The 23085-nt window shown below is 41.7% G+C and overlaps 1 protein-coding gene across 1 annotated transcript in view; it reads left to right on the forward strand.

The window, feature by feature from the left end:
• The window catches only part of pkib (protein kinase (cAMP-dependent, catalytic) inhibitor beta), a 79813-nt gene that overhangs the window by 37741 nt on the left and 18987 nt on the right, over positions 1-23085 (forward strand). The window lies entirely within an intron of this gene.

Raw genomic sequence — 23085 nt, forward strand, 5'->3', positions numbered from 1 at the left:
TGATGGTGACACACTGATAGGGCAAAAACGGTACAAATCAAAGCAGGCTTATTTTCCATAAGCTTTAAATATTAATTTTTCCCCATTTGCCTGTGTGTTCTCCTGTCCCAGCATTAATAGATCAAAGTGCCCTACTGTTTTCACCATTCTTGGCAGGAGACAGCTGACTGTCTGTGGAGGAGTCTAGAACTGGCGTACAAAGGTCTTTCAGCCCTAGGCCCTATGTCTTTCTCTTGCTCTTCCTGTCTCTAAGGCTTCACCATTTTGAATAAATTCTAATTTGTTTTTTCATTCTAACTGCTCATTTTAAGGTGATTGCCAACATTTGTTTGCAAAGATATTCCCTCCACTCTCTTTGCCCTCCCTCTCTCCTCAATTTAACAGAGACTTGTTTACTTCACACAGGGGCCAGCTACCTGACAGGAAACAACAAGGGCATTGGTAGAGTTTGCTGCTGGTGGTGAGAGTGCTAATGCTGTCATCCCAAGAGAGAAATGCAGATTCATGGAGCCCTTGTTAATCTCCAGAGATTCTCTCGACTGATTTAGTAATTGGCTGAGGGGGAGATAGCAGGAGAGGTTGCTGTGACACCCTGGTTACCTCTGGGCTTGCATTGTAGTGGACTGAATTTGCATAACAGAGCTGTAAGCCTTCACATCTATATCCAAAGATTGGGTGATTATCGCTTATTGTATGAAGGAAGCTGAGAAATGATGAACGGTCTCAGCCCGAAACGTCAACTGTTTACTCGTTTCCATAGATGCTTCCTGGCCTGCTGAGTTCCTCCGCATTTTGTGTGTGTTGCTTTGGATTTTCAGCATCTACAGATTTTCTCAAGCTGAGAAATGGTGAGAAGTGATGGATAAACACAAGAAATACTACAGATGCTGGAAATCTTGAGCAACACACACAAAATGCTGGAGGAACTCAGCAGGTCAAGCAGCTATGGAGGAGAAGGTGATGCACACTTGTTCAGCTACATCTACGAGTCAGATCCTACAATGCAATCACTGCAAGATGCAAGAAGGACAACACGATATGACGGTGCTGTAATCTATTATCTCAGCTGTGACATGGACCGTACTGTTGGCAACAGACATTCCACTGATAATCGAAATGGTTTCCTCTGTGTGATGCAATGACAAGGTTGTGTCTGTCCCTGACCAGTTTCCTTCATTTGCCACTGAGTATGTGTTCCTTATTGCAGAAGAGAGATGAGACTGTAAAGGTGCCTGTGAGATGTGTGTGCTCCATTTAAATAGATAACAGTTTGTGGATGTTTGGGTATGGGGGTTCTTACTGTACTCTGCTGTGGATGTGACTGATAGGCAGACCTACAAAGTTTCAGTATAAACATAGAAATATAGAAAACCTACAGCACCATACAGGCCCTTCGGCCAACAAAGATGTGCCGAACATGTCCTTACCTTAGTACTGTCTATGCTTACTCATAGCCCTCTATTTTTCTAAGCTCCATGTATCCATCCAAGAATCTCTAAAAAGACCCTATCGTCTCCGCCCTCACCATCGCCACTGGTAGCCTATTCCACGCACTCACCACTCTCTGTGTAAAAAATTTACCCCTGACATCTCCTTGTACCTACTTCCAAGCACCTTAAAACTGTGCCCACTCGTGCTAGCCATTTCAGCCCTGGGAAAATGCCTCTGACTATCCACACGATCAATGCCTCTCATTATCTCGTACACCTCTATCAGGTCACCTCTCATCCTCCGTCACTCCAAGGAGAAAAAGCCGAGTTCACTCAACCTATTCTCATAAGGCATGCTCCCCAATCCAGGCAACATCCTTGTAAATCTCCTCTGCACCCTTTCTATGGTTTCCACGTCCCTCCTGTAGTGAGACGACCAGAATTGAGCACAGTACTCCAAGTGGGGTCTGACCAGGGTCCTGTATAGCTGCAACATTACCTCTCGGCTCTTAAACTCATGATTTTTGAAGGCCAATGCACCGTATGCCTTCTTAACCACAGAGTCAACCTGCATAGCAGCTTTGCGTGTCTTATGGATTCGAACCCCAACATCCCTCTGATCCCCCACACTGCCAAGAGTCTTGCCATTAATGCTATATTCTGCCATAATATTTGACCTACCAAAATGAACTACTTCACACTTATTTGGGTTGAACTCCATCTGCCACTTCTCAGCCCAGTTTTTCATCCTATCAATGTCCTGCTGTAACCTCTGACAGCCCTCCACACTATCCACAACACCCCCAACCTTTGTGTTATCAGCAGATTTACTAACCCATCTCTCTACTTCTTCATCCAGGTCATTTATTAAAGTCATGAAGAGTAGGGGTCCCAGAACAGATCCCTAAGGCACACCACTGGTCACCGGCTTCCATGCAGAATATGACCCATCTACAACCACTCTTTGCCTTCTGTGGGCAAGCCAGTTCTGGATCCACAAAGGAATGTCCCCTTGGATCCCATGCCTCCTTACTTTCTCAATAAGCCTTGCATGAGGTACCTTATCAAATGTCTTGCTAAAATCCATATACACTACATTTGCGGCTCTACCTTCATCAATGTGTTTAGCCACATCTTCAAAAAATGTTATCAGGCTTGTAAGGCACGACCTGCCTTTGACAAAGCCATGCTGACTATTCCTAATCACATTATGCCTCTCCAAATTTTCATAAATCCTGCCTCTCAGGATCTTCTCCATCAACTTACCAACCACTGAAGTAAGACTCACTGGTCTATAATTTCCTGGGCTATCCCCACTCCCTTTCTTGAATAAGGGAATAACATCCACAACCCTCCAATCCTCCAGCACCTCTCCCATCCTCATTGATGATGCAAAGATCATCGCCAGAGGCTCAGCAATCTCCTCCGTCGCCTCCCACATTAGCCTGGGGTACATCACATCCGGTACCTGTGACTTATCCAACTTGATGCTTTCCAAAAGCTCCAGCACATCCTCTTCTTTAATATCTACATGCTCAAGCCTTTCAATCCGCTGCAAGTCATACCTACAATTGCCAAGATCCTTTTCCATCGTTAATACTGAAGCAAAGTATTCATTAAGTATCTCTGCCATCTCCTGCAGTTCCATGCACACTTTTCCACTGTCACACTTGATTGGTCCTATTCTGTCACGTCTTATCCTCTGGTAACAGTATCAAACAGATGAACAAAGGGAAAAGACAAATTGATTGATGCTGGTTGGTATCTGATGCCACTTGTGCAATTAATGATGTAAGTTTGCTGGTGCTAAATGGGTTTTCTGATACCCTTTCTAATAATGGGTTTGGAAATGAATATCAACCAATCTTATACTGTAAGTCCCATTTAGTGTAAACAATCATATACAGATTAAAAATATGTGTTATCAGAATATACATTGACCACACCTTTGAGAATTGGCTTTCTGGTGCATTGATCACCATAATCATCAGCCTCCACTGCCTTTTAGGAAGTTTGCTCAAGGTTTCTACACCTGTCAATAGAGCACATCTATCATCCTCTCCACTTCCAGCAACAAACCTCCGTGTTCACACCATCATCCCCTCTACACTGGAGAAGACAAAGTAGATTGGATGCCCACTTTGTGAAGCACCTGCATTTATCCCCAAGAATGAATGAACTTCCAGTTACCTGCCACTTTAATTTACTGTCCCATTCTGCCTCTGAGCTTTCTATCTGTGGCATCCTGCAAAATTACAATAATGCCCAGTAACACCACATCTTCCATTTCGGGACGTTATAGCCTTCTGGACTCTCTCTGTTCCTCCAACTTTACATAGCTCACTTTCTCTTTCTGTCTAAAGCAGAAGTGGCCATTCCTGCCTGTAGTCATTTAGGCTTGGTCTTTCTTGTCTCAATCTGGCCAGCTGGGCACATCCCCCAGCCTCAATACATACAGGCAAAGGAGCACCATGTGCTTTCAGCTTCCCCCTCATCTTATCTGAAACAATCCTTCATTTTTTTAATGATTAGCTGTACTTGTCACATGCACATCAAAACGTTGAAACTTATGTTGTTTGTGTCAAATCGTATCAGTGAGGATCGTGCTGGGCACAACCCACAAGTGTCACCACACCTCCGGCACCAACATAGCACGCCCACAATGTACTAACCCGAACGCAAATGTCTTTGGAATGTGGGAGGAAACCAGAGCACCTGGCGGAAACCCATGTGATCATGGGGAGAATGTACGAATTCCTTTTTGACAGCAGTAGGAATCAAACTCTGGTCAGCGATCGCTGCCACCGCAAAGTGATTGCACTAAACACCATCCTTCTCCCACTTCCTCTGCTACTGAAACCTGCAGGCTGAAACTCTCTCTGTTCTATGGTCAGGCAACTCCCGGTGGTCCACATGCTTTGAATCTGTAGCACAGATCTGAACCTCAGATTAATTCGTTCTAAGATCTAAAATTAACTCAGATCTCACTAATTCATAGCTAATTAACCTATTTATGTGATGTCAGCCAACAATGTTTCTGACTTGCATTATGGATAGCACTTGGAACCCTTACATGACCAGGGGAATGTCTATACTTAAAAAGACAGTGCTCTGAGGAAGGTGATGAATGGCAATGTTTGCGGTGCAGATTGTCTGCATCCAGTACTATTCAGGTCCCAGGGCTCGTGGACTACAGTGTTTCAACCTGTATTTTTTTTTTATTTCCTAAACTCCAGAGCAGCCTCGGTCAATTTTGGATTAGGTTTCTCTCATGTAGTCGCATTTTTCAGTAGTCCACTTGGTTTTAGAACTAATTCCAACATACCTTTAGAAAATCATAAATGCAAGAGATTCTGCAGATGCTAAAATTTAGTGGAATAAACAAAATATGCTGAAGGAAGTCAGCAAGTCAGGCAGCATCTATGGAGAGGAATAAACTGTCGATGTTTTGGGCCGAAACCCTTCATCAAGACATAGAAAAGGCAGGGAAAATTTAAGTAATGCTAGACATTCACATTTTTGGTTCCTTATTGAGACATGTAGCCATTCAAATGAAGAAAGCTACAGTATGTAATGCAATGATAGAAACTAGCAGTGAGCAGTGTGTTGGAAGCAGACTGAGTGGATTAGATGTTCATTATGATCTCCAAACTACTTTCTGAAGTTATTCAATTAAGCATCCAATAATTTGAGATGCAGTCTAAATTAAAGCCGTTATGGTGTTTTTAGCTAATCTGTTCACAACGTAGAGAGCCCCTGTTTGAAGGAGCAAGAGATACCATTGCCAGAAAACTTGAGCGACACCAAATGATTTCCACTCAGAGATAGCACAAGGCACTAACGTTCATCCTACAGGAATGGAAGGCTGCCTGAAAGTTGAACACAGCGTGGTCTTTAAAGTGATTCAATGACAGGATTGTTGTGAATCAGACTTTAGAATTAAACTTACTTATTTCAAAATGTGTTCGTAAGAATACATAATAGTGACCTCAGATTATAATTCATGATGTGTTGAGGTCATCAACTGACTCAGAAAGATAAATCACCATTCAATTCATGAATTATGCCACAAACTTAGACCAGTTTCTATGTTTCTATGTTTCTCCTGACACAACTGATATCAATTATGAGGTTTTACATTGATTTCATTGGCACTATTCCTTGTAAATATTTGCCAATTTTTACTCACTGTCAGGAAAATTCTCATAAAATGCATTGAAGTTATTAGCATCGCTCTCCAGATAACCATTTTAAGAGAGAAGTCACAATCTGCTTAATGATCTTGTCTGCAATATACACTCAATGGCCACTTTGTTCAGAATCTCTTGTACCTAATATAGTACCCACTGAGAGTATGTTCATGGTCTTCTGCTGCTGTAACCTATCCACTTCAAGGTTTGATATGCTGTGTGTTTAGAGATGCTCTGTTGTAACATGTGGTTATTTGAGTTACTGTTGCCTGCCTGTCAACTTGAACCAGTCTGGCCATTCTCCTCTGACCTTTCTCATTAACAAAGCATTTTTGCCCACAAAGCTGCCTTTCCCTGGATGTTTTCTTTTTTTGTTTTGTACTGTAAACTCTTGAACTTGTTGTGTGTGAAAATCCCAGGATATCAGCAGTTTCTGAAATACTCAAACTGCCCTGTCTGGCACCAACAATCATTTCATGGTCAGAGCCATTTAGATCACATTTCTTCCTCATTCTGATGTTTGGTCTGAACCACAACTGAATCTCACGACCATGTCTGCATCCTTCCATGCATTGAGTTACTACCACGTAATTAGCTAATCAGATATTTGCATAAATGAGCCTAATAAAGTGGCCAGTAAGTGTATAACTGCTAACTGCAATCAGTTCAATTAGTGGATCTATAGTAAATATCAGCTTCTCCTCTCTCTGAAGAAACAACAGTATGACGTCTCAACTTTGAACCAACATTGAACTATACAAAGATCTTTCCCTCCCTGGCAATTCAGCTACCTTACCGCAGTACTAAGTAAAATTGCTTTGAAAATGCCGCAGAGTAGTAAGCATTAAAACTCTACACTTCACCACTATATTTAAATAGCATATTGTTCACAATAACATGTACTGGGGAGGACCTGCACAGTAACTAGCCTTATCAAATGCTAATTGTTTAAGGGAATTACTTAATTTGTTCAATATGTATGGATGAATCCCCGCCCAGGACCATTAAAAAAAGAACCAGCCCTTATATATTCAGATTTGCAGGAACTTGATCATCAGGTATTTGATCTGCTCTTTGCAGAAACTGCTCCCGGACAGCCATTTTTAATTCTGTACTGTGACCTACAAGAATAAAATCAATAAATAATTCACAGACAAAATTATCACAATGTTATAGTGTGGATAACTGTCAGGATTTTTGCTGAAGTTGTGAAGAACGAAGTGAAAACCTTATAACCAGCAGAAAACGAAGGTCTGGGAGTAATCTGAAATAATATTAATTTTTTTTGATTATGTTTCCATAGATTCATCTTTGTATCATTAAATCTGCCATAAACTACCATTACTAAAGAAAACTATAAAATTTAGATTTTTTTAAATTATTGTAATATTTTGTATATTGTAGAATTGAAACCAGATATGGCTTTAAAACAGGCAAGATGTTTGTCAAAATATTAATCCGGCATAGCTATCTGAACGCTCCTGCTAATCTATGAGCCCATCTCGTTCCATTGTCATGCATGACTCTTTTTATTGCCCTTGTCCCCTTGCTAACCTCACCTAGGACCATACCCCTGCCTGAACACCTTCGTTTACCTGACCTTGGCCTGCTATGCAGCCTTTCACCTCATCCCATGTTATTTGATGTTATTTAGTCACATTGGCTTACGCTGTGGAAACCCCTCACAAAGCATCTACTGTATGTCTTACCAACACCTATGGTTGCCAGCCTTACTTTGCAAGAATAACAGATAGCTTGTGGATGTGCCTGGTGAATCTTTTTATAATGGGACACATTTTCCATTAGCACTTGCTTCTGTAATTGTCAGTACTTAAAGCATTTTCTATTTGAAGTTGTTTTGATGACTGCAGATGCTTTCCTATAGCTATCTGCCAATGTCTTGTGCCCTTTGATGGGGACCTCTGCCACTTTGAGCTCCTCATTGTGTATCTCCAAGCCTTTGCATCACTAGGCAGGGCTGCTAATAGAAATTCATGCAGTACCAATCTAAGTTGGCGCACCCACCCTTCTGAATGAAGGGAGGCACATTAACACCTGGTGGGACAATGTTCTAAGTGCTTCTCCTCTGTGTTTCTGATCTCCCATCCCTCCAATGCCCTCCTGATTTCCACAACTTTTTGTTCCTTCACAGGTCACAGTACCTCCTGCACACCTGCAACAGTATCATTGGAAAAATATAACTAATTATGCACAGTCCTACCGAGCAAATGTTGTGCAGCATATTGAGAATGCAACTGTGCCCTGGTAACAGTGCACTGCAAATGAACATCTTTGTTAATAGCCACGTAAAATATGATCATGCAGATCTTAAGTTTTGAAATAAGACTGGGAATAAAGTTGTTTTCACAAATGTTTTCACACTTTGACCAGGGTAATATTCCTTTGGCTATTCAAGAATTGGACTCAGCTTACTCAAATGCCAAATTGGATGGTAACTCAGAAGGCTTTATCAGATAATAATCTGATGAAAGGATAAACTGCAATTATGGAGATGGACCTGCTTATAACTGCTTAACTTTGTTTTCTATTTTGAAGCCTTACATCATGCCACACATAGTTATTTTGTAGAAAAGGCTACCTGCTTCTCGTCTTACACATACTCCAATGTCATACACTTTTTCTCAGATGGACACAATGTAGACCTCAGCAGATGGCCTTGACATGATCATCCACGGCTCCTACTCTTGAAAAGTTGGTTGGCCTCTGTCCATAACTGCAAAGCTCCTTTTCACTACATTCGCCTTGGTTGATTTAGGTGCAGATGTAGCTTAGGTCTTCCTAGCTGGTCTATTTCTCCTCTGGTTTCCCAGAGGGTGCTATATAAAGTACTGTGCAAAACACACATATATATAGCAGGGGTACAAGAAAGTTTTGCATAGTACTGTAGTAAGTTTTTTTTTGTATTGTACTGTACAGCTACTGTTGCAAAAAAGCAAATGTCATGACGTATGTGAGTGATGATAAACCTGGTTCTGACATGGGTTTCTCTTGTGGACTGAGAGTGGGAAGGGGGCTGGGAGAGGGGAAAAGGGGAAGGGAGAAAGGAGGGAGTGGGAAGCACCAGAGAGACATCCTGCAATGGTCAAACAAAAAACAATTGTTAGGAATCAAGTAACCTTGTCTGCACCTGCTCCACCCCCACCCCAGCACTCCTTCTCTGCCACCTGTTCCACCCCCACCCCGGCACTTCTTCTCCGCCACCCGTTCCACCCCCACCCCTGGCACTCCTTCTCTGCCACCTGATCCACCCCCCACCCCTGGCACTCCTTCTCTGCCACCTGTTCCACCCCCCACCCCGCCACTCCTTCTCTGCCACCTGTTCCACTCCCACCCTGGCACTCCTTCTCTGCCACCTGTTCCACCCCCCACCCCCCCCCCACAGCTCTCCATCCTTGTTATTCCCAACATGCTTTGCTCCTGCCAGATTTACAAACTCACTCCAAGTTGACAAATACAGTACTAGGCAAAAGTCTTAGGCACCCTAGCTATATATAAGGCTGACTTATACACAATACTGCTATTAATCTAAAATTAATGTTGTTCCCACTGTCAAGGTGTGTGAATCAGTCCATAACTTCACATAGGTGATCATGATGATCTCATGGGCGTGTGGTAAAGCTGCCTACCCACTGTCATGATAATTCTCCTGCACAACTTTAAACATTTTTTTGCAGTGAGGTAACCACATAATAGGTATCAGGCATTATCCACTAGTTGTTTTCTTTCTCCTTGGCTGGAGCAACTAATTAGATTCTGCTACGGCCATTCCAACAAGGAAATCCGAGCTGTTGACATTTGTTGGCATGAGACAGGCAGTGATCACTTAGCAGCTGTTCAGCAGCAACTTGTTGTCTATTTGTGTGTGTAGAGCATTTTCATACTTAGCAAATGTGTTTAGCATTGGAGCAACATAAAATTAGTATAGAGTATAAACACAAGAGATTCTGCAGCTACGGGAAGTCTTAAGCAACACACACAAAGTGCTGGAAAAACTCAACAAGTCAGGCAGCGTCTGTGAAGGAAGTGGGCAGTTGAGACTCTCTCCAGACCCTTCATCAGGTCTGGAATGAAAAGGGGAAGAAGCCAGAATATGAAGGTGGGGTTATAGCGAATAGAGGTTTTATTCATGACAGGATGTGCCCCTCAGTTTAAACTCGCAAGATAATAGATATTCTGTCTCTTGTAATGGAGTGCGGTTTAGCGGGTTACCCTGAGTTTAACTACATTTGTGCTATAAGTGAAGTAAGTACAGTTCTTTCAGTTATCTATACATTCCTATCACAATTGTGCACGTTGACATGTGATTGGTTTGGGTTTGGCTCAGTTAACAACATTAGTAACGGTTGGCCTGGCTATGCACCCATTACAGTATGCTTGATTCAGGCAAAGTCACCTCCCACAGCCCCTCTTACTGATCAGTGATGACTATTAAGATATGCTCATGTGCAATGACTGATGGGTCATTTGTGCATAAATGCAAAACTGGGATGCCAAAGTATTTCCTTGGAGTTAGCTGTTATAACACACACACCTGTGGGGCTGTTTCCTACAGGTCTACCACAAAACCAGTAGCTTCCCACAACCGTGTGGATATACAAATTAGTGCTGCTCTCTTGGCACGTCATGGCTCTTCATAAGCAGTTTTTAATGGCTGTCAGTGTTGTGTTCAGCCCACTGTTCAAAGTGTGGCAACAATGATTAGGTTTTGCTCAAAGTCATCATTGGTGTAAAGAGGAAGGTTTCTAAGTTGCCTGGCTGGAAACCAGCTTAATCAGGATTCTGTTGCTGTCCTAGAAAGATGACTCAGGATAATGATCTTTAGTAAAAACAAGGAAATTAACAAATCTCTTTGGATCTGAGGAGATCTTACTTGGCTTCAATCGTATAATTGTTGAATTTTATAGCTTTTATATTAAATAATCATATAATGGGCACATTGCACCACCTCAGGAGGATCTAGTTGAATTTCTATTCAGGAGATTCCATTTCCGGTCACCTTTGCTGCTTTTACTGCAACCATATAGGATTTTTTTGGTATTCATTTTGGAGGAGAAATTACATATTTTTGTTATCATTGATTTTTCCCACCAAGTTGATCTGTGAAAAAAAATGGAAGACTATGCTTAACATGGATTGCATTGGGTGAATCTTAGTACTGGGAGTGCTGGTAAGTTTCAACCACAATAAGATTGAAAGAGAACCAAGAGCTTCTAAATAAGATGTATACTTTAGTCCAAGAATATGATATCATTTATCACATCCAAGTTCTATACCCTCATGACTTACCTATGCACCATTCTCGCAGACAGAAACAATAATAAAGCTGGATTCCTGTGCCATCATTTGCTGTTTGCTTATGAGAAGACACTCTCAGAGAAGAGTATGTGAATTATCAGCACAATCTGTAAGTCGCTGCACTTCAGATTGTCAGGAAATCCACAGCACAAAAGACATTTATTAAATATCATAAATTTATGAAATAGACAACTGACTGTAAGTGTTTCAGCCGTTGACTATGGATTCTTCTTCTTCAGCCATCCTCCCTACTGGGGTATGGGCCATTGACAGGAGCTTCCCAGAGTCCTCTGCCCTAGGCTGAAGGCTGATCAGTCCTGCGGCTTCTGCTTTCACCATATGACTTCATACATCTTCTAAATGAAGATCCTTCATCTCCCAGGAATGAGGTCTTTGCTTCTGTAGTTCTGGGTTTTTACAGGCTGAGGTTATTAGCCCCATGCCCGACCCTCCAATTTTTGCAGCTGGGCTTGGGACCATTTACGGTGGAATTTTGGTGATGGATTAATGTGCACATTAAATGTATGAATAATCCTTTTCAAGTGTGTGAATCCTTTTGAGGTATCAACTTGAAGCATCTTAATTTAAAGCTCTAGGCTCTTCTTGTTTAAGACAGACCATCTGAAACAATTTGAAATGTGTAGAATAACATATTGGGAAAAGACCCTTTACAATATTTCTTCAAACATTAACAGCGATTAAATCCTATTAAATAACCAGGTTTGGTATTTGTGTTCCTATATGTTTCTGCATAATGCAAATTGCTATCATTATTGGGAAAAAAACATTTTCAACTTTGAGGGAAATTGTAGTTTATCCATCAAATATTTCTTTGTTTTGCAGCTAAACTCATTGAAATAATAACCAAAGATTATATTAAAGATAATCTGAGTAAAGGAGCATTTGGGAATACTCAGGGTTAACACAAGCAGGAAGCTTTAATATTTAATAATACATGACAGAGAAAGAGAAATTCTCAAATTCCACTCAGAAAATGGAAATCAAGAAATTAATATGTGCTGCTCATCTAAACGATCAGGGCAGGATTATTTAAAACAATAATGAACCTTGACCATTTGAGCCATCTGTGCCAATCTTGATATATTACAGATAAAGTATATAAATCTGAAATATATATAAAGATTAAGCAACTTGAAACAACATTTTTGAAAGAACCGCAGTTGTCGTAACTGAGGTTTCAAGAGCTCAATATTAATCATTTGATCAAACTATGTGAAAGCCATTATACTAACTTTCTTAGATTTAATCAGAAACAGAACCAGAACCTCATTTAATAATACCAGCATATGGTCATGACATTTGTTGTCTTTGCGGCAGGAAATACATAATACTAGAGAGAAAATGCGAATTACAGTATATATAAATGTGCCTTCAGGCTCGGTACCACTTCCCCGATGGTAGCAATGAGAACAAGGCGTGACCTGGATGATGGGACCCTTAATGATGGACGCTGCCTTTTTGAGGTATCACTCCTTGAAGATGTCCTATTTCTACGGAGGCTAGTGCTCGTGCTGGAGCTAAGTTTACAATTTTCCGCAGCGTATTTCGATCTTGTGCAGCAGCTCCCCCATACCAGGCGGTGATGCGGCCAATCAGAATGCTCCCCACAGTACATCTGTAGAAATTTGCAGGTGCCTTTGGTGGCATACCAAATCTCCTCAAGCTCCTGATGAAATACAGCTGCTGTCTTGCCTTTCAATGTGACCACCATCTATTTGTAATCACATCAGCTTTCTAGTTCACACCACACATTCATTTAATGCTTCACTACTGCATGATGGCTGCAGGGTGTACCATCTGGATAACATCCTTCTAACCCACAACTTTCACTATCAAAACGGACATGATTAGACAGCAGATGGAAACATCATCACTTGAAAACCTATCAATTCGAATTGGTCTATTATTGTCCGAGACACAGTGAAAAGCCTGTCTTGTATACTGTTCTCAGATCGTTTACACACTGCATTGAGGTAGAATAACTTGAAACAATAACAGTTGAGAATAAAATGTAACAGAGAAGTGCAGTGCAGATAAACAATAAGGTGCAAGATCAAAACGAGGTCGGTTGTAAGATCAAGAGTCCAATTTATGGTACTAGGAAACTACTCAATAGTCTTATAACAGTGAGGAAGAAACTGTTTTTCAGCCCAGTGGTATGTGCTTTCAGGCTTTTGTATCTTCTGCCTGATGGAAAAGGGGAGAAGAGAAATTGTTCATGATGGCTGGGGTCTTTGATTACGCTGGCTGCTTTACTGATACAGTGGGAAGTATAGATAAGGGAGGCTGGCTCCCTTAACTCCCTGTAGTTTCTTGCGATCACATGTAGAGCAATTTCCAGACCAAGCTATGATGCATCCAGGTAGAATGCTTTCCATGATGTCTCGATAAAGATCAGTAAGTGTTGACGGGGACATGCCAAATTTCTTTAACCTCCTGAAGACGTAGAGACATTGGGAAGCTTTCTTGACCATGACATCTATGAGGATGAACTTTCACCACTTTTTGAAATCAACGAATAGCCTTTGTTTTGCCCACATTCAGTAAGACATAACAAGCAGTTATCCACTCAGCTGTTTTTTATTATCACTGTTCAAAACACCGATTAAGTATTTTGCAACAGCCTTCATGGTGGAAGGCACTTACAGTACGGTGGAAGTTCCAGATGTCAGAGATCACAAGTTGTGTGAAGTTTCCATACCCAGAGAAAGTTTTTGGGTAAACTGACAGATCTGAAGGTAGGTAAGTGACGTGGACCAGAATGGTGTACACCTCGGAGTCCTGAAAGAGGTGGCTGAAGAGATCATGGAGGCATCGGTAATAATCTTTCAAGAGCCACTAGACTCTGGAGTGGTTCCAGAAAACTGGAAAATTGCAAATGTCTCTCCATTCTTCAAAAAAGGAGAGAGGCAGAAGGAAGGAAACTATAGGCCAGTTAGTCTGACCTCAGTGGTTGGGAAGATGTTGGAGTCAGTTATTAAGGATGAAATCTCAAGGTACTTGGAGGGACATGATAAAATAGGCCATTGTCAACATGGTTTCCTCAAGGGAAAATCTTGGCTGAAAAATCTGTTGGAACTCTGAAGAAATAACAGGCAGGATAGACAAAGGAGAATTGGTGAATGTTGTGTGCTTAGATTTCAGAAGGCCCTTGACAAGGTGACACACATGAGGCTACTTAACAAGCTACGAGCCCATGGTATTACAGGAAAAATTCTAGCATGGATAAAGCAGTGACTGATCAGCAGGAGGCAAAGAGTGGGAATAAAAGGAGCCTTTTCTGGCTGGCTGCCGGTGACTAATGGTGTTCCACAGGAGTCTGTGTTGGAACCAATTCTTTTTACATTATATATCAATGATTAGGATGATGGAATTAACAGCCTTGTTGCAAAGTTTGCAGACAATATGAAGACAGGTGGAAGGGCAGGTAGGTTTGAGGAAGTAGGGAGGCTACAGAAGGACTCAGATTAGGAGAATGAGCAAAGAAATAGAAGATGGAATACAGTGTCGGTAGAAGAAATGAAAGGGTTGACTATTTTCTAAATAGACAGTAAATACAAAAAACTGAGGTGCAAGGGGTCTTGGGAGTCCTTGTGCAGGATTCCCTAAAGGTTACTTTGCAGGTTAAATCTGTGATGAGGAAGGCAAATGCAATGTTAGCATTCATTAAAAGCAAGAATATAAAAGCAAGGATGTAATGTTGAGACTTTATAAAGCACTGGTGATGTCTCACTTGGAGTATTGTGAGCAGTTTTGGGCCCCTTATCTTAAAAACGATATGCTGAAATGGGAGAAGGCTCAACAGAGGTTCAAAAAAATGATTCCAGTATTGAATGGCTTGTCATAGGAAGACTGTTTGGTGGCTCTGGGCCTGTATTCATTGGAAGTCAGAAGAATGAGGGTGACTTCATTGAAACTTATTGAATGGTGAAAGACCTTGATAGAATGGATGTGGAGAGGATGTTTCCTATGGTGGGAGAGTCAAAGACCACAGGACACAGCCTCAGAATAGAGGGGCATCATTTTAAAATGGAGATGAGGAGGAATTTCTTTAGCCAGACGGTGGTGAATCTGTGGAACTTTTTTGCCGCAGACCGCTGTGGAGGCCAATTCTTTATGTATATTGAAGGCAGAATTTGATAGATTTTTGATTGGTCAGGGCATGAAGGGGTATGGGGAGAAGGCAAAAGATTGGGGCTGAGACAGAAAATGGATCAGCCATGATGAAATGCCAGAGCCGCCTCAATGGGCCAAATAGCCTAATTCTGATCCTATATCTTATGGTCTTATGGTCTTATTTCATTTTCCACTAGACAAAATCCCGAAGCTCCCTGCTGTTTGAAACTGTAGGATTACATTCACAAGAAGGGTCACAACAAGTTGAGATTGATGCTTAGCATCACCTTCTGAAGTGTATTTAGGGAAAGGCAATAATTTCCGGGCTCCCCAGCAAAGGCATGTTCTCAAATGTGCATCATAAAAATTAATTGGATTTCCTTCAATCCATTTTCTTTAATCCTTCATTTCTTTAATTAAGGACAATTATGTCATGGAAATAACCTTGCCCTGAAATATTCAGTATCACTAAATTTCACTTAAAATCAGTTAACCGTATTTCAAGTTTATTGTCATCTGTCTGTCATACAATGTACAGTATATACAACTAATTGAAACAACATTCCTGCAGACCACAGTGCACCCACAATGCCGTACATATACTTCACACACAACATAAAACAAAATATTACCACAAATAAGTTCATAAAATATAAATGTGCCACAACATTCCTCTGGATTTATCAGTACATTTAAAAGCTAATAAATGTCTTAATCCAGATCTAATTTGACGGAAGTAAAACTTGAATCAGGACTGAATGGCTTCCTAAAATTAAAATTCTCAATTTTCAAAATCTAAAATCAAAAGTAAGTGCTGGAGATACTTAACGGGTCAGACAGCATCTATGAAGAGAGAATCAGAGCTATATTTCATGATGGTGACTATTCATCAGAGTTTGAAAATGTTAGCGCTAAAATTCTTCATATCAAACTTATCTTGTTCTGTATTGTTCTAAAAATGGTTTCATATTTCATTTATAATGGTCTCCTCCTTCCCTTCTTCACGACTGTATGCACTGTTTGTCTCACTCTCATCGGGGAAGAGGCTAGGTAACATCCACACCGGGGCCAGTAGAGTCAGAAACAGTTATATTCCCCAAGCCATCAGGCCGATCAACACCTCCAACTATCAACCCACCCCATCGCCACTATATCCGCATCTGCTCCTCTCCACAACTCCTAAACAGCATTCATCCCCCCAGTGCACTGCTGCTTTATGCTTACACTCCACACCTCATACCTGCACGGACACTGTCACTATCCTATTGTGTTTTCATATGCCCTGGTTTAAGATGGTGCGACTGAAGTTGGGCAACAAATTACTGGTAGTTTAAAAGGAAAGAACTACGGCTAAATATTTTATTAATAACACTTTTTATGTGGTAAATTGTGGTATACTATCACCGCAAACAATGAAGAAGTGAGCAAAGGCGAGGCTGACTAAAAGGTTAGGCCGCGCAAGTGCAAAGCAAAGTCAGAGCGTGGTATGTTCAAGGAGAAGTGTTCAGAGCGAGGTTGAGGCATGGTCGAAATGGAGATGGAGTCAGGGATGGAGTTGGAGTGAGCAAATTGGAGAGGAGTTGATGGTGATGGAGGGATATTTTATTGTATTGTCTTCCCTCATCCTTCTCAGTCCTGAAATAGGGTCTCGGCCCAAGACATCAAATACTTATTTATATTTATTTACTTCCATAGATGCTGTGTGACCCATTGAGTTCTTCCAGCATTTTGTGTGTGTTATCATAATTGTATGACTGGATGTGATAGGAATTACTTCGAGATAAAGTGTGTCAGATGTATTTGTCTACTTGCTACCATTATAATTTGACTTTGGTAGATTGACAACTCAGCAGCCACACAGATTAAGCTGTATGAATATGAAAGCTGCTTGATGTTGCCTTTGTTTGTTTAATAAAGTCATGTCGAGGCAAACTTTTATTAAGGAATTTCACTCCAAGAACTTCAAAACATTGAACCGCTCCTGTATAATGAACTTAAAAAACAGTTTAATTTACCTTTCAAAGGCAAGTAATTAATTTCAGCCGTTGATCTATGTTTGTTTCTGTATAATCTCCTTTAATATAATTGGTCGCTTTGCCTAAGATGGATGGCCTGCCAGCATGGTACTTTTCCATGGGTTTAAAGAGATCAGGAATAAATGGAACTAGTTATTATTACTTACTTCATAGAAAAAGAGAACAGTGCCAACATTGTGGCCCATTACTTCAGATATCCAGTGTATAAAATTCCAGCATACTGTGCAGTCACAAACATACCTCAGCAGTGATTTTTCACAAAGCTCTCCTGCAGAGGTCGGGCAACATTGAGTCACAACTCATAGTCCAGAGCATGCTAGCTCATGAAAGATAACTCCACAGTTGCATCAAACTCGAGATTTACTTTAACCTTTGAGAAAATCTGAAAATCAGTGGAATTCCATGCCAACTCAGTCTACTTTGACTCTACAAATAGGGTTAATTTTGCGTGGATATATGACACTCCAGTAAACATAATTGTTAACAACTGTGTCATTCAAGTGCATTTCATTAACTTTATCCCTCCTCTGTAATGTTATTGAATTTATTCTGATAACTTGTAATCTAGGATAAAGCTATTAATATGTGAAGATTACAACCAATAATGGATGGCATTAAGAAAAATGGACTGACACTATATAAATTTTGCTTCAGCTACATTAGAAATCCTTTTGGGGGAGCTGGAATAATAATATCCTGGATATGAATACACTCTTGCAGGGTTTTCAGACAAATTCCAAATTATTGGCATAAATGGGGACTATTTAGAAATCCTGGTGTAAGGGGGTTTCCACTTTCATGTTACTGCGGAGGCTAATTAAAATGGCGTCTTTGTTATGTTAACCTGGGGAATGTGGCTTTGTTGTGTTAAACGCTGAGAAAGTTTGTGCTAGCAGCCTGTTTTGGTTTAGAGTGTGATAAAAGAGTGCTATTAACCAATTGGGATAGTTGTTATGGTTTTGGTGTATTTTAAGATATGGTATGCGCGGGGTTTTGGGGCAGAAGGCGGGAGAGAGAGACAGAGGATGGACAAGGTGCTGTGATGTCCGCTAACGGGGTCGGACCCCGAGGAGGGCGTTCAGCGAGGAAACGGAGACGGACTAGGGTGGAGCGTCTGGTCGACCACCGTTGTTGGTCCCAGGCAGCCGGTTGAGGTGGTCCGAGGGGTCGCAGGGTGAAGAAGGTCCTTGAGCTCCAACTGTTTTGTGCACGAAGAGATTGAACTTTGATAAGTGTGGCACCTTTCATTTTCCTTTTATATTTTATTCTCTCTTAATTATATAGTTCCAGTAATATCTATAAACTGTAAATCATTTAATTGCATCTGGTGTATTGTCTGTTATTTGGGTGGGGTGGGGTACATCACACAGCATCCACACAAACTATTACCCAGTTTGGCGGGGCCGAGGGCTGTTTCCCTAGACAACAGCGAGCCGAGCAACCCTGAGGGTGGCCGGTGGGGGGGGGGCTACATTGTGGGGGCTCGTCCAGTATTGAGTCTGCTGGTATGCTGTGTGGGTGCCCTGTTTAGGATTAAGCTAGGACATAACAAAGAAATGATTACCAATTTTTTAAAAAAGCAAATAACAGCACCCTATTAATCCCCTTGGTGTTAATGAAGCAGGGCATTTGAAAGTAGTTTTAAGTGTTAAGTCTTAAGTAGTTTTAAGCCTCTAACAACAAAAAAAAAGATATAGCTATTGCAGTACAAACCTAAAATGGTGCATTCACTTGGAGATGGATTAACAGTTCTATCAGCTTCCTATTTGCTGTGAATGGAATGAAGATGACATTTTTAATTCATTACAGAACACGTAATTTATGAAAGTGAGTGAAAAACAACTTGTTTTCGTTCATGACACTTTGGTGGAGGGAAAGCCATGAGGAGTAAATACCGAGCTCGGTGTGTATCCATTGAGAAATAACTTCTGGATTTATTTAACTGATGTTCATTTAATAACTGGACTATCAAACAGAAGTGATGGGCAAATCGATTAAGGTGTACAAAACAACGTTTATTTTGAAAGAACGCTGCAGAGAAAATAATCCTCATCTGGAGGCAATAAAATAAAAAGAAAACTGTTTCCAGTATCACAGGTTCAATGACCAGAGATAATGCATCGATGATTAGTGGAAAATGAACCAAAACTGATATTAAGACATTTGTTCTGAAATACATTGTGCTCTAGATGGGCAATATTCCATGATCCATTGAAGGATTCAATAAATCTTCCTAAAAGGTTGACACGGAGACATGGCTTTCTTCTGTGCTGCATCATTTTATAATACTATAATATTTTAAGAATCACCGAATTTGTAAATTGTATTCTCTTTGAGCAGTTGACCTTCAAAGCAATTTTGGGCTGGATTGCCCTGATGTTGCTTTGATGTGCAATTTGTGGCATTCGTCTAGCTGAGGGTTGTTCCATGGGATGCAGGCCTCAGAAATATATCATCAGGCTCTAGGACCAGAAAGCCACCCGAACTTTTGATGGCTCACCATCGTCAAATGGTTTTGGAACAGAATTTAAAATTCTCTGATCATTAACTTAAAGTAAAGAAATTTGGTTAATTAGTTACCGAGGAGCAGAGAAACATTTGTCTTTCACATCGTCCATGCAGTTCACTTCATTACAACAGTGCATTGAGGTAGTACAAGGGAAAACTAAAACAATGCAGAATAAAGTGTTACAGCTACAGAGAAAACTGATAGAAAATAGGGACCTAGGCCATTACGAGAGGTCAAGAGTACATCACATGTGTTATCAAGCTTTTGTACTTTCTGCCTAAAAGAACATGAGAAATAGGAGCAGGAGTAGGCTTCCTGGCTCCTCAGGCCTGCTCTCCCATCCCATACGATCATAGCTGATATCACCCTGGATTCAACTCCACCTACCTGCCTTTTCCTACAAATCTTAATTCCCTTGTTATGCAAAACCCCATCTAACTGTGTCTTGAATATATTTATTTCCACTTTCAATGAATTATGGACCTTATTCCCAGATCCCTCTGTTCTACTACACTCCTCAGTGCCCTGCCACTCATAGTGTAACAGGGATCCCCAACCTTTTTTGCACAGTGGACCGGCTTAATATTGACAATATTCTTGCGGACTGGCCGATGGGGGGTGGTGGGGGGGGGAGGTGAGAGTAGGGTTGCCAAACTTCTCACTCCCAAATAAGGTACAAGAGTAGCAGTCAAATACGCGACACTTGTGTTTACCCCGAGAAAGACTACCATGACCATGAAGCCTTGTGCGGGCACCTGTGTGCGCATGCATGACATGCGCGTGCGTGTACGTGCAAATTTTTTCTCTACAAGTTGGTTTTGGCTTAATCTTCCTGATTCTATTAAGTGAATCTACACTGTGCATACGTGATTTCTACTTTATATAGGCTGTTGGTAAGTGAAACTACACTGTACATACATTATTTCTACTTTATATAGGCTGTGTATTTATCATATCATTCCTGCTTTTACTGTATGTTAGTGTTATTTTAGGTTTTATGTGTTATTTGGTATGATTTGGTAGGTTATTTCAAGTTCAATGGTGCGTGACAGGGAATGAGGAAAGGTGCAGCTGACTCATATAGTTTCATATCACCAAATTATATCGTTTCCTCGCGGCCCGGTAGAACATGCTTTGCAGCCCGGTGGTTGGGGACCACTGCTGTGTAAGACCTACCCTGGTTGGTCCTCCCAAAGTGCAACACCTCACTCTTCTCTGCATTAAAATGGTTCTGGAGGACTGGAAAATTGCAAATGTCGCTCCACCGTTCCACATTTTAAGAAGAGAAGGAGGCGGAAGAAAGGAAATTATAAGCTAGTTAGCCCGATCTCAGTGGTTGGGAAGACGTTGGTCTATTATTAAGAATGAGGTTTCAGTGTACTTGGAGATGCATGATAAAGTAGGCCGAAGTCAGCATGGTTTCCTTAAGGGGAAAGCTTGCCTGACAAATCTGTTGGAATTCTCTGAGGAAATAATTGACAGGATATACAAAAGAGAGTCAGTGGATGTTGTTTACTTGGATTTTCAGAAGTCCTCTGACTAAGTGCTGTACATGAGGCTGCTTAACAAGATAAGAGGCCATGGTAAACACAAAATTCTCTGTAGATGCTGGGGACAAAACAACACTCGCAACACGCTGGAGGAACTCAGCAGGTCGGGCAGCATCTGTGGAAACGATCAGTCAACGTTTCGGGCCGGAACCCTTCGTCAGGACTGTAGGGGGAAGGGGTAGACGCCCTATAAAGAAGGTAGGGGGAGGGTGGGAAGAAGAAGGCTGGTAGGTTCCAGGTGGAAAAACCAGTAAGGGGAAAGATAAAGGGGTGGGGGAGGGGATAGATAGGAAAGTCGAAGAAGGAATAGGGGATAACACAATGGATAGTAGAAGGAGGCGGAACCGTGAGAGAGGTGATAGGTAGCTGGAGGAGGGGGTAGAGTGAAACTGGGATGGGGGAACAGGAGGGGGAGGGAATTACCAGAAGTTGGAGAACCCTCCCCCTCCCTTCCCCCATCCCAGTTTCACTCTGCCCCCTCCTCCAGCTGCCTATCACCTCCCTGATGGTTCCGCCTCCTTCTACTACCCATTGTGCTTTCCCCTATTCCTTCTTCACCTTTCCTGCCTATCACCTCCCCGCTTCCCCTCCCCCACCCCTTTATCTTTCCCCTTACTGGTTTTTCACCTGACACCTACTAGCCTTCTCCTTCCCACCCTCCCCCCACCTTCTTTATAGGGCCTCTGCCCCTTCCCTCTTCAGTCCTAACGAAGGGTTCTGGCCCAAAACATTGACTGGTCGTTTCCACGGATGCTGCCCGACCTGCTGAGTTCCTCCAGCGTGTTGTGAGTGTTGCTAAGAGCCCATGGTATTACAGGAAAGTTACTATAATGGATAAAGTTTGGCTGATTGATAGGAGGCAAATAGTCCAAATAAAGGGGGCATGTTCTGGTTGACTGCTGGTGACAAATGGTGTTTCACAGGGGATGGTATTGGTACCACTTCTTTTCACATTATATGTCAATGGTTTGGATGATGGAATTGATGGCTTTGTGGTCAAGGTTGCAGATGATACAAAGGTAGTTGGAGGGGTAGGTAATGTTCGGGAAGCAGGGAAATCTGATTACTTGGGTGTCCTACCTGCACACAGGCAAAGCTCCAGAGATTAGGACAACAAAGAGGTGGTGGTGAAAGACAAAGGCGTGGCCTTGCATCAGGCCATGTTCAAGGACTCATCTGCGGATCTGAAAGAATACACCACAATTGTTATGGACTTTATAAAAGCAGTCATAGAAGATCTTGTCCCCACAAAATTGTTCAGCGTCTTCCCCAACTAGAAGCCCTGGATGAACCATGAGATCTGCAGTCTCTTTTGAGGGCGATATCAGAGGCACTCAATTCTGGCAATCAAGAAAGTTACAAGAGAGCCAGGTAAGGTGTCCAGAAAGCTATCTCACAGGCAAAGTGGCCATACTGGACTAAACTTGAAGCAATGAAGGATGCTCGACAGCCGTGGCAGTGTCTGAATACTATCACCTCTTTCAAAGTGAAATCAAGCAACATAGGTGACAACAAGGCTTCGCTTCCAGATGAGCTCAATGCCTTCCATGCTCGCTTTGACCATCAAAACTTGGAGGAGCTATCACAAACTGCCACAGCAACATAGGTGACAACAAGGCTTCGCTTCCAGATGAGCTCAATGCCTTCCATGCTCGCTTTGACCATCAAAACTTGGAGGAGCTATCACAAACTGCCACATGATGACCCTGTGATTTCAGTCTCTGAGGCCGACTTGAGAGCATCTTGCAGGAGGGTGAACCCACGGAAAGCATCCAGCTCAGATGGGACATGTTGCCGAATATTACAAACTTGTCCTGATCAACTGGCCAGACTGTTCACTGAGATTTTTAACCTCTCACTTCGGCAGTCTGAGGTACTCAACTGCTTCAAGCAGGCTTCAGTTATACCAGGGCCTAA

The sequence above is a fragment of the Mobula hypostoma genome, chromosome 2, assembly GCF_963921235.1.
Source record: "Mobula hypostoma chromosome 2, sMobHyp1.1, whole genome shotgun sequence".
In the NCBI taxonomy this organism is placed as follows: Eukaryota; Metazoa; Chordata; class Chondrichthyes; order Myliobatiformes; family Myliobatidae; genus Mobula; species Mobula hypostoma.